This window comes from Antechinus flavipes, chromosome 3 (assembly GCF_016432865.1).
Source record: "Antechinus flavipes isolate AdamAnt ecotype Samford, QLD, Australia chromosome 3, AdamAnt_v2, whole genome shotgun sequence".
Lineage (NCBI taxonomy): Eukaryota > Metazoa > Chordata > Mammalia > Dasyuromorphia > Dasyuridae > Antechinus > Antechinus flavipes.
The window spans coordinates 505614548-505627437 of NC_067400.1; the positions used below are offsets into that span (position 1 = coordinate 505614548).

At 34.7% G+C, this 12890-nt stretch overlaps 1 protein-coding gene across 1 annotated transcript in view; it reads left to right on the top strand.

The window, feature by feature from the left end:
- LOC127557353 (uncharacterized) overlaps nt 1-11176 on the top strand; it is a 55104-nt gene extending 43928 nt beyond the window's left edge. The window contains exon 2 of the mRNA XM_051990701.1: nt 11075-11176. The gene's annotated coding sequence lies outside the window, so the exon portion shown is untranslated. The remainder of the gene's footprint in view (nt 1-11074) is intronic.
- Nucleotides 11177-12890: the final 1714 nt, after the last annotated feature.

Below are 12890 nucleotides of genomic sequence, written 5' to 3' on the forward strand. Positions count from 1 at the left end.
TGAGTTACCTTGCTCAGGAGGAAGGATTGCAAGGTTCAAACAATATAATGGTATAAAGCATTGTAAACCTTAAAATCCTAGTTATTAATATTATTAGCCTATGTCAGCAGATCTCTAGTCTGGTGATGACTTCATTACCTGAGTCTTCTGCTGCTTTTTTGTTGGGGTCAAGCCATGTTTTTAGAACAATACAAGAGTGTGCTGGTAAATGTTTAACAACCAGGCCAGGAAGGAGGTGGAATGCATGTGCACATATGTTCTTAAATTGTTAATGCTTTTTAGAGACCTACAATTTTAAACCCTACAATAAAAAAAAAAATTCTGATTTGTAGTGATTGCTGATTTCTGAGATGTAAAAAAAGGTTCACAATGAAAATTTAATAATAACATGTTGGTTTACCTGGCATATTTATTTTAACAGCTAGTTTATGCTAAGTTAAAAGAATGAGATTTTGAGAAAGGAATTTATTTAAACCAAAGAAGACTTTTTGGGGATGGGAACAGAAAGAGTAAGTAATAAAGTATGAGAATGAGCTTTTGACTTTCCCCTGAAATCCTATCACAGAGGCAGTCATTTATATAGTCTTTGCAAAATAAAATAATAAAACCCTGTATGCTTACTTCATTGGAATTGTTGGTCTAGTCTTTTAAATTTAGTTTTTGTTTTTCAAATATAACACTGACTATCCTGGCCCTTACTGCCTAAAAAGACCAAGTATGTTATACTTCTCCTGTTGTCCAGGGTTTTTTGATACCCTTAAGGGAGTTTGGGGGAAGGAATGTCTAGACTTTCTGACAATACCTGTAACCTGTATAGATGGTTTCCCCCCAAGTAAAAGGGATGTTCTCTTATACCCCCATTCCATTTAAACACTAATAAATTAGTTTTTACAAGGAAAATTTACTTCAAAAAGTATAGTAACTATTTGTTACAATTGTAACAATTGTATACAATTGTCTTAGCTCAATTCTTATGGAATATTAATCTTAGGTTTCCCAGAGTTCCATTTCACAGTACTGGAGTGTGTCTTGGTATATCTGTGTTTATGTACACAATAGAGTTCAAAAAGTTCTACCTCTAAACTTACAGGGCATTCCTCTTCTTCCATGGTTCATCCCTCTAATTCTTTTATTATTCTAAAAATGTGTGTTGCTAAGCTCTACCTGCTTAGGCTCATTATGTACAGTTCAAGAGCTCACCTAGTGCTCACTGTGGTGGGGGTCCCTTTATCTAATCAGTTCCTTTTGAACAGGACATATTATTTCTTTTCCTGAGTTCTGAGCTGTGTCCTCTAAGTGGGGTGAGTCTTTTATTTTGAATGGCTCTGGGTTTTTTGAAATATCAAGTTGTTGATGTATTGCTAAGCGCCACTGCAAATTTCTTTGTAAATTCATATAATCAGATTATTTTAATTATGATAATTGACAAAGCAATCCATCATGGTTAATCTCAGATATGCTAATTCACTGAAAAAATGCACAATACCTCCTGGTTAGTTCACAGAACAATTTTAAAAGCACTCTATAGAATTTGGCACTGTTTGATCAATTGCTAGAATCCTGAAAAAATAGTTTTTATAGGTGGGAATTAGGAATATCAAGGAAAATTCTAGCAAAGCTGACTTTGAAAGGGGGAAAATAGAAAAAAGTAAAAAAGTTGACCATAATTATTACTTTTTATTAGATTCTTAGAGTCATAAAACAAAACATTGAAAAGACTCTCTAGAGGTCAACTAAACTGGCCTTTTGCCTTCTTGTAAGACTAGACTCGAACTTTCCTAGATAAGGAATTCTTATCTGATCCTTGAAATTTCCAGGAATTGCGATTCTGTGGTATCTCTTGACATCCTGTTCCACTATTTAATTTCCTCACAATTGTCAGGAAGATCTTTTTTGCCAGCTGGGTCTAAACCTCTCTTCCTCCAATTGAAGCTCACATCCTCTGGTTCTGTGGTCTGTGGAGATGAAAAATATCTTGTCAAAAATTTTTTAAAACCAAGTGGCTCACATTTTTTAAGAAAGTGTTTCTAAGAGTAAGTTGGCAAAAATGATAGGTAACATTAAAGATGATACTATCATATTTAGACAGATAATATGATTGTTTGGATTAGCTCAAGGACATAAAGACTGGAAAAGCTTTGAAGCTTGAATTTAACTCCTAAAGTCATTTTGAAAAGCTGTTTTGAAAAATGAGAGCTTTATGGGCTGAAGGAGGGAAAGGTGAACTGACAAATATTTACAGATTAGGAACAACAAATTGTCATGATTTTTCAGGCTTCCTTTTTAAAATTGTCTCATAAATTCTACAGAAAAGGTTAACAAAAGACAATGGACATAACTTTAATGCAGAAAAGAAAGAACTTGATTTCACAGGAACAGGCTAATAAATAATTATCCTTCTTCAAACCCAGGGCTAGTAAAATTCTTACATGAGTGGCTTGATAGGCTGAAAAAACAGCCCTCAAGGCCAGAGTGAACAATTGTAGTCTCGGGAAGAATTTACAGAGCATTATTATAAGGTTATAAAAAATAATACACCATCAGGATGAGTAACTGTAAGGGAACAGAGTTAGATTGATCCCCTCTGGTGTGAGATGAAGCTCTTGAACTCACTTACACTAAGAGGAACGTTAAGGAAACAGCCAAGGAGCTAGATATATATAAATAGACTGTGACATTCTCAATTGATGGATGTAGAATGATGCAAAAGAAAGAGCCTAGATTTTAAGTCTGAAGATCTGGATTCAAATTCTAGCTCTAACAAGGGTCAGCAGGATAACTGACAGGTTACTTAATTTAAGTTTCAATTTTCTAATAGGTAAAAATGGAGGCAAAGAAGACATACTATTTGTTAGGGTTGTTATGAAGAAAGCACCTACTCCCTTACTTAAAAGCATTTTTTTCCAATTACATGTAAAGGTAATTTTCAATATTCACTTATACGATATTTTGAGTTCCAAATTTTTCTCCTTTCCTCCCTCACCTCTCCACCCTCTAAAACAGCAAGCAGTCTGATAAAGGTTATACATGAACAATCATATTAATCACTTTTCCACATTAGTTATGTTGTGAAAGATCAATCAGAACAAAAGGGAAAAACCATAGGAAAGAAAAAAAACTGAAAAAAATTGAAAATAGTGTCCTTTAATGTACATTCAGACTCCATAGTTCTTCCTCTGGCTGTGGATAGCATTTCTTCATCATGACTCTTTTGGAATTGTCTTGGTTCATTGTATTACTGAGAAGAACTAAGTGTATCATAGTTGATCATCATTCATAATATTGCTGTTACTACATACAATATTCTCCTGGTTCTTTTCACTTGACTCAGCATCAGTTCATGTAAGTGTTTTCAGGTTTTTCTGAAATCCACTTGCTCATTTCTTATATAATAATAGTTTCATTATATTAATATACCATATTTGTTTTTCCATTCCCTGATAAATGAGTATCCCCTCAATTTCTAAATCTCTGCTATTACAAAAAGAACTGCTATGAATATTTTTGCACATATGGGTTTTCTTCTCTTTTTATGATCTCTTTGGAATATAGACCTAATAGTGGTATTGCTGTATCAAAGTTTTATAGCCATTTGGACATAGTTCCAAATTCCTCTCCATAATGGTTGACTCAGTTCCAAACTCTATCAACAATACATTAGGGTTCCAATTTTCCCATATTCCATCCAACATTTATCATTTTCTTTTTCTGTAAAGTATTACAGAATATTACAAAATTATTATATTCTGTAGTATTCTGTATATTCTGCATGTCATATTAACCAATCTGATAGGTGTGAGGTGATTCCTCAGAATTGTTTTAATTTCCGTTTCTTTAATCAATAGTGATTGAGAGTATTTTTCATAAGATTATAGATTGCTTTATTTGAAGAAAGCACTTTGTTAAGCTTAAATATGAGCTCTTATTATCCTTCAGGATGAAATTGCAAAAATCAATGTTGATCAATGGAGTCAGGCTCTGACTCCAGAGCTATCACCATTCCCTACTGCATCATAACTCTGTTAGCTGAGTTCACCTTTAGCTACTACCCAAGTGTGAATGAACACAGAGAGATCATTTGTCCTTTCCATTTTTAAAATTTATTCACCTGTAATATATGTGATGAGTACTGCATGTTATCATAAAGCTTTAGAAATTAAAGAGTTCTCAGAAACCCTTTGTACCATATTACTCTACTAAAACTATTCTCTCTATTTTAAATTGCCAAATTTATTGACCTTTTTTCAGTCCTTATTCTCCTTGATATTTCTGAAGCATATGATACTATTAATCATTATGTCCTTCTATTTCCGTTTCCATAACAATCCACATTTATCATAGCACTTCAAAGTTTCAAAACAATACACTCATCATACTAGAACATTTCTTTCTCTGGATTCTCTTCTGAATTGTCTGCCTGCCTTTTCTTGTGTTCCTAAACTGGTTTATTTTCTTCTTTTTATGCAATTGAAATTCTGGTCTGGATTCCTCTTTCTTTTCCTATTTCTTCCCTTTTTTGCCTCTTTTGCCTCTTTTTCTTTCTCTTCCCTTTCAGTAATCTTATTATCTCCCACAAAGCTTCAATTACCATCTCCATGTAGATGATTCCCAAGCCCAAATATTCAGCTTTGAACTCTTCTCAACTTCAGTCCCACATTATAAGTAGTTTTCTGGATAATGATATTCCACTTATATCTCAAATTAGGCAAATTCTACATGCCTAAAAAAGAACTCATCACCTATTCCTTAAACTTGCCCTTTTTCCTAACTTCCTTATTTCTGTTAATGGTATGCATCCTCCCAAATACCAAAGCTTAAAAACTCAGTTATCTTTGAATTTCTTATAACTATTGACACCCATATCTAATTCATTGCAAACGTCTATCAATTTTTCTCTTAAAACATCTCTCAACTCTTCCTGGTCATCTCTACTTTTATGGACACTCTCCTGTTTTAAGCTTTTATTACTAATCACTTGGACTATTATAATATTTTTCTGACTAACCATTCTTCTTCTAGTATGTTAGAAGAAGGTGAGCATGGGCAACCTTCATACAACTGCCAAAATAATTGGCTTCATGTTCAAACCTAAACATATTAACATGAAGAAAACATTTCAGTGCCTCCAAATTGCCTTTAGGATAACATAAAAAGTCCTTGACCTATGAAGAGTTTAAAATGCCAAACAGAACTTACATGATAATAATGACCCACTAGAACATTTTGTGTATGTATATGTGTGTGTGTGTGTGAGAGGGGAGGGTGCAGAAAGAGAAGGAGAAAGAGAGAGAAGGAGAGAGAGGGGGAGAGATGGAGAGAGAGGAATAGGGAGGGAAGAGAGAAAGAAAGAGAAAGGGAGAGAGAGAGAGAGAAGGAGAAAAAGAGAGAGGGGGAGAGAGAGAGAGAAAGGGAGAGAGAGAAGGAGAAAAAGAGAAAGGGATAGAAAAAAGGAGAGGGAGAGGGAGAGGGAAAGAAAGAGGGGGGAGGAAAAGGATCAGAGCTATTCTTTGGGGAAATACTTTGATAGCTTTGTGGGCAGGGGGTGCATTTCAATGGAAAAAAAATGAGGTGGAGAGATCAAAAAGAAAAAAAAAACTGCAATAATTTAGGTGAGGAGCAATGAGGATCCATATGACTGGTATGATGGTGGTACCTTCCTCAGGCCTGGATAGTTTAAGAATATAGATGATTTTAGGGGATAAAATATTGAATATGTTTTAGACATGCTGAGTTTGAGATGTCTATGAGTCATCCAATTTGAAATGTCCATTAGACAGTTGATGATGTAGGACTGAAACTCAGGATAAAGACTAGGTATAGATAGTTTATCTGGGATTTATTTACATAGTCATGGTAATTGGACTTCATTGTAGCTGATGAAGTCATAAAATGAGAGAGTAGAGAGAGAAAAGAGAAGAGAACACAAGATAGAGCTAATTGCATATGCCCAGGATATTGTAAGTCTCAAATAATAGAATAAAGCACTTTGCAAATTGTAAAGTACCATATAAATGTTATTATTGTTACCATCATCACTACCACCATCAGTGACCCTTGTTTTCTTTCCTTAAAGTACTTTTGTTGGATTTCTTTCCCTTTCTTTTGTATCACAGTGATGTAATCTTCCATCATTGTAAATTGAAGTTCCTATTTCATTCTTGTGTTTGTTACTCTTGTGCCTAGAACAGTGCCTGGCACACTAAAGACATTAAATAAATGTTTGTTGGGTTCATCATGATTTACCAGTTTTCCAATTTATCAAGATTTACTGTCTTCCTCTGTGCTGTCCAAGTTTACTGGCTGATGAAAATTGGATAAATACATTCTATTTTATTAATTTGGACAGTAGTTAAAATGTCATAAAGAACAAATGGGATCACTTACTATTTTGAAAAATTCATAAAACTCCAGTATAGAGAAATATGCCAACCAATTCTTTCTCCCAATATATAAAAATTGTCTCTTGTCAGAGAACACTATGCTTAGTCAACAAATCATTAGTGAAACACCCAAAAGAAGAGATTTTTGCCTAGTAATGTCAGCAATCCTAATTCTCAATTATAATCATGGTGGTACCTTAAAAAAAACTGTCTACCACAAACACAGCAACCAAAATGTAGTGAAAGTCAATCTCTCTAGTGTTGAAATTGGAATTTTCTCAAATAGGCATGCCAAATATGCAAACTCCAAAGTGTGTGCAGGCTACCACATAGTGAATAACTAAAAACAAGGACAGCTGTTCTGTTAGGTTGTGTGAGAAGGAAAAGATGAGCCTTTTTCCTGTTAAATTCTAAAAACTTTGAGGTGCCTAGAAGGGAAAAGGATTAGTTCTGGCACATGGTATGCTTGCTGTTCTCCAGAACCATATTTCTAATCCATTCACAAATTTTTTTAGAAGTATCACCTTTTTCTTGGAGATTTATCTGGGCCACTAAATAGATGACTAGATTTTTCTATGTTTTAATCAATCAGCGTATATTTATTGTCTACTCATTATGTGCCAAAATTACTGAAAAGTACTTAGGCCTGCTAATGAAAGGATCTGCAATATATCTGATTCTAGCTTGAGTTGGAATCAGCTTAACAGTAAAAAGAATATTGAGCTTGGAGGTCAGAGAGTCAGAATTATAACTTAAATTTCATTAAAATTCATTCAAATACCACTTAATGGTTTAATTTGACTTTCCACATCTGTAATACTAATAAAAAAATAAAAACAATAGTACCTACAGAAAAAGTTTTGGTTGGGATCAAATGAAATAATATATCTAAAGAACTTTAAAATCTTAATGTGCTCTATAAATGCAAGTTGCTATTATTATTATTAGAGTGATTTATCTAAGGTCACACAAATAAGTCCAAATGTGAACCCAGTCTTTTGCTTTCTAAATTCAATGCTCTTTCCTTCAATTTTGGTAATTAAATGTTAGTCTTAAAGGACTGTTAAATGCTCTCATCTGAAGGATGAATCATAACAATAATAATTATAATTGTGTAGGATTACTTAAAAATGTCCAGGTTGATAAAAATGTGTGTTGCTTAAGTTTATTTACAACTATGATATACTTCTACTTTAATTTGAATGACTAGGATATAGAGGAGATACAGCAGGAGTCTGTATGTATTTGGTATTGTTAACACTTCCTTGTATCTTCTAGGTTTGAGGTTTCAAGAAAAACACTAAACTTGCATGTGGAGTTCTTTTTTTCCCCTTGAAAAATTGACTTGAAAGAAAGACTTTTTAGACTACAAACATATCTAAAACAACAATATTTTGATGAGCCAAGTCTAAAGGAATAAGAAACACAGAGCTTACATTTCTCTTAAAATATTCAAAGGATTTAGAATAGAAGAGGAAAGCACTTGGGAAAATGTGGTTTGAATTTTGCCAGACCACAAGCATTTAATGATTTATGATTTTTATCTTCCCAAAAGGGAAAGAATACTTTTCCTTTGCAGAAAATCCAGAAATCTCAAAGACTTCTTCCTAAATTTAATTAAACTTTATAATTCCTAGGTAAATAGGCAAACATTGGGTTTTATTAAATCTCTCTTGGGAGAACTCAATTTATTTTGGACTTCAATCTATATCAAATTATATTGAGAAGAGAGGATATTGAGATTTAAAGGATCATAATTAAACTATGCAGGAAAACTCTGCATGTGGCTTTGGGTCTGCTCCCAATTTGGAAATTTAAGAAGTAGTAAGGTCTTCCATATTGTCCTTCATGATTTTGATCTTAAAGGAAAGGTCTCAATGCAATCTTGCAACTGATGATGGAAATATAAGCCTTAGCTCTTGATGAATTTAGTTTGTGTTTTTCCCTAGTCAAATCATCAGATTGTTGTGAATTTATGACCTTCCATGTAACTTAGTCAAGTGGAAAGACGACTGGGCAGAGAGTCAAAATATATGGATTCTATTCCCTGATGTTTCCATATCATGCTATCTTTATGGAACTTTTAATAAGACACTTAAGACTTTTTGTATCAAAGAATTCCCATTGCCATGATAGGGATATTACCTATTATTCCCAATTCCCCATGGATATGTTGAAAATCAAATGAGACAATAGATATTTAAAGTATTTTAGAAGGAAAGTACTGTTGTCTTTAAATGTGATTATTCTTATATGAACTGGCTGCATAGATGATCTAGAATATGTTGGATAAATCTACTACACTTTGGCTCTACATAAATAGCCATAAATCTTATCCTCCCTGAAATTGTTTTGAGAAAGAATCAGTTACCTTTTTAAAAATTATTAATTTTTTTAACATGGAAAATTTTCTTAACCAAAGAAAAATTTACTATTGTAGAGGCCCATGGGATTTTTATCCTATACACAGCTTCGTGGAAATTATCAACATCTTAGACAAGTAACTCTTTTGAAATTCAGTTCTTATATTTTAAGAACTAACTTTTTACCTAAAAATTTCATTAGATAAATAACTATTTGTCTGAGCCTGGATGATTTGCTATCAGCCACAGTTGCATGTAAAAGGCATGGATATAGAAGTAAAAATTAAATAATCGGGCTCTATTTAGTTTTTAATTTTATTTTCCTTTATATATTTTTTTTGCATTACAGACCAGGGAGGATCTTGGGGATGGAAGTGATGCAAATTGTGTCCCCTTTGACTTTTGGAGAGAAATGATGGGGGTGCCTGAAAAACTCTCCTCTGGGAGAGACCCATCCTCAGGGAATCAAGAAAAATCATCTCATTGAGTTGGAAATTTTGGTCAGGGACTGGTTGCACCCTCTATTGAGTTGAAAATTAGTCCAGAACCACTCCCAGTAGCTTTTTCAATTGGAGATCTTGGCCTGCTAGTCAGTTCAACTGCTCCCCAGTCCCCAGCCCAAGATTTACGCATATAATCAGAGGTTGGTTAAACTATCTTCACAGAAGTCCAAAACAGGATTATGCCCTGCCAGGACTTTTGCACATTGTTGAAGATATTGTCTTCTCAGTGCCAATAAATCCCTTTTGCCACACAGATTTTAAGTTTGTGAATTCTTTTCCATTGGACCTGTAGCTCTGACCCAGAGGAGCTTTCCCATCCCAATTCTTGCACCTCTTCACTACCACTAAACTCCTCATTTGCACCTCATGAGAGGGAAGTCACAGAAACTCACATCCATAAAGCCAGTTGCAATTTGTTGTGCTGTGACTCCCGAAAATAGCTTGAAGCGGAAGAGAGGATGAGTGTCAGGAATTGACTGAAAATAAAGAGAACTTTCTAATTTTAAATCAGATAGAGACTTGGGAGCAAAGATATGTATTCATTCCAAGACAAACTAAATGTATATAGTGGTTGTTGGTTGGTCTGTGTTTTGAAAGAGCTTAGCCTCAAGCTAAGGTACACAGCTGAGGGGATTTTTTGTTTTTGTTTTTTACCCATGCCTAATGACTGAGTAGTCTTATGACTGCATTTTTCACTAAAATAGCTAAAGCTTTGCCTTTGGGCTATAAGTTAAATAAAAGAGATGGGGGAGGAGAGGTACCTCAACTGAAAACTAGAACTGAGGACCAGCAGTTGGCAATAATAACAGCCCAGCATAAAGAACTAGGGAGCAGTGGAGATGTGACATCTAGTGGAGAGTTATAGAGATTTAAGTTAATGCTCATCAGGACTTAAGAGTAGAAAATAATGATATCACCAGAAGACATCAATAATCTTGAAGTTGAAAGACTGAATGAGTGAAAAGCACTTGCTATGAGCAAAGGGTTATGCTAAGTCTTGGGGTTACAAATAGAAAAACAAGACAGTTCCTGCACTCAAAGAGTTCATATTCTAATAAGAGAAGAAAATGCATATAAGATTTCAGTAACAAGTCAGATAGAAAGTCCTGTTGTCTTTAGAGTACAGAGGCAAAGCAATTTGGAAGCATACATGATGCTGAATATGTGCTGTGTACTGCATATATACATGCAAGTTCCCTACATGTGTGTCCTTATATGTGTAGGTTGACTACTTATTCTCCCTATATGTGTGATCTACATGTGTTCCCTTTGCATATTATCTCTTTCTGGTAATAGTATATGTATCTTTGTGAGAGTATACCATAGGTTTATAGGGAGAATATTCTATTGCTACTTTTCTAACTATACAATTTTTTTAAATTTAAACTTCATTATCCCCCAAATATTAATGAATAGTGAGGGGAATAGAGATAAGGTGAATAACTTACAGGAATGTATGAATTCTTTTTCTGTATTTTATTATTTCTGTGTCTCCCCTATGACCTGTATAATATGTGCAGGCTCATATCTACTTGAGCCTTGGCCAGCTAGAAACATATTTACTTAACCTGAGCTGATGACATTTATTGGTATTTGACATTTATCGATATTTAGTCTATTAGCTAGACCACTGTCTGCTTGATTAAGCCTGAAGGCCTGACTTTCTGTTTCCTAGAAATCAGGAGATTTCAGGGAAACAGAAACCTTCCATTCCAATCTCCCCAAATAATAACAACCAATTAGATGCCTCCCCCTCCCCTTCTCAATGCTCTCTTACTTGTGATGTAATTTCTTGTATAAAAGCTATGTATCTTTATTATTTCTTTAGCGAGCTTTCTCTTTCTTACCTCGTGATGGGACGGCTCATCCTCCGGAAGTTTTCAATAAACAACTTTTCTGCCTTCTACTGAGTGATCTCTGAGTAGTCATTTTGGGTAAGGATCTTCTACATCCCTCACAATAGTCTGAATTAGTTTAACTTCATAGGGAAATATGAATAGTGGTGACTGGAATCTTTAATGAGCAATCAGAAGTGAGGTGATTTGATTTAAACTAGGACTTTGAACAGACTGTATGAATAAGACACAAATGGAATCTCAAAATTAGAAGGGACTAGGATGGCTAGGAGGTGCAGTGGATAGGCCACCAGCCCTGAAGTCAGGAGGACCTGAATTCAAATCTGGTCTCAGACATTTAACACTTCCTAGCTGTGTGACTCTGGGCAAGTCACTTCAACCCCAATTGCCTCAGCAAAAGAAAAAAAAAATTTGGAAGGGACCTCAGTGTCTTGTACCCACAAAAGAATCCCAATGCAACATAACTGGCACGTAGTCATTTAACCTTAGATTGTCTAATCCCCCTTTTCATGACTCCTGATATTAGGAAGTTGTTTCTTTAAATAAGGTCCAAATCTGACTGTAACTTCCACCCACCGCTTTAGATTCTGGTCCTTGGACACAATAACAAAAGAATTTTTTTCTTCTGCTGGCTAAACATTTCCAGGTTCTACAACTTACCCTAATATGCTATGAACTTAAGGCCATTCACAATTCTGTTGCCTCCCCCTAGGTATTCTTTAGCTTATAATCATAATTCTAACATTATTATTACCATAACTAGCATTTATACAGTGCCTATTGTGTGCCAGACACTTTACAAATATTATTTTCACTTGACCCTCACAACAAGTCTGGGAGGTAGATGCTATTATTATCATCACTTTACAGTTGAGGAGACTGAGGGAGACAGAGGTTAAGTGACTTACTCAGAGTCACTTAAGTATCTGAGGTGAGCTTTGAAAGATTCAGGTCTTGTGAGGTCCTCCTTCCACTCCAGGCTCATTGCGCCACCTAGCTGTTTAGCTTAACAATATCCTTCTTGAATCTATCTCTCCCTCTCTTCTTCCCTTCTTTTCTCTCTCTCTCTCCCTCCCTCCTTTCCTCCGCCTCTCTCCCATCCTTCCTTCCTCCCTCCTTCCCTTTTTCTTTCTCCCTTTTCCCCCCTCTCCTTTCCTCTCTCTCTTATTCTCCCCTTCTCTTCTTCTCCCTTTCCCTCCTTCTTTCCCTTTCTTCCTTCCTTTCTCCCTCTCTCCTCCCTCTCCCTCTCCTTTATTTTCTTGAGGGTTTTTGAGGTCATTTGAGATAAAATGTTTTGTGTAACTTCACATGTGCTTTCTTAATGGGGCTGATGGTGGGAATAAGAGGAAGAATTTAGAACTCAAAGTTTTAAAAACAAATGTAAAAATGTTTTAAATGTAACTTGGGAAAAATAAAAATACTAAATAAAATAATATTATTTGTCTTAAGATATGATGATACAGAGCACAATGCTTCATATATTGTCTGATCAAAGCAAAATATAATGGGTTTATCAACTCCTTATTTCTGGAATTTATACCTTTTAATGCAGTCCAAGATCATATTGACTTTTTGGGCTACTATATTATAACTGAGTTCACAATCTAGTAACTTATCTAGATCTTTTTAAATCAATTTGCTGTCTATTCCTGTTTCTTCCATCTTATGCCTATGCAATCAAATTTTCAAATACAGGTATGACTTTACATTTCTTCCCATTAAGTTTCTTATTAGATTTGGTCTTAGTACTGATTAATATCATCTTGGCTTCCAATTATCATATGGTTT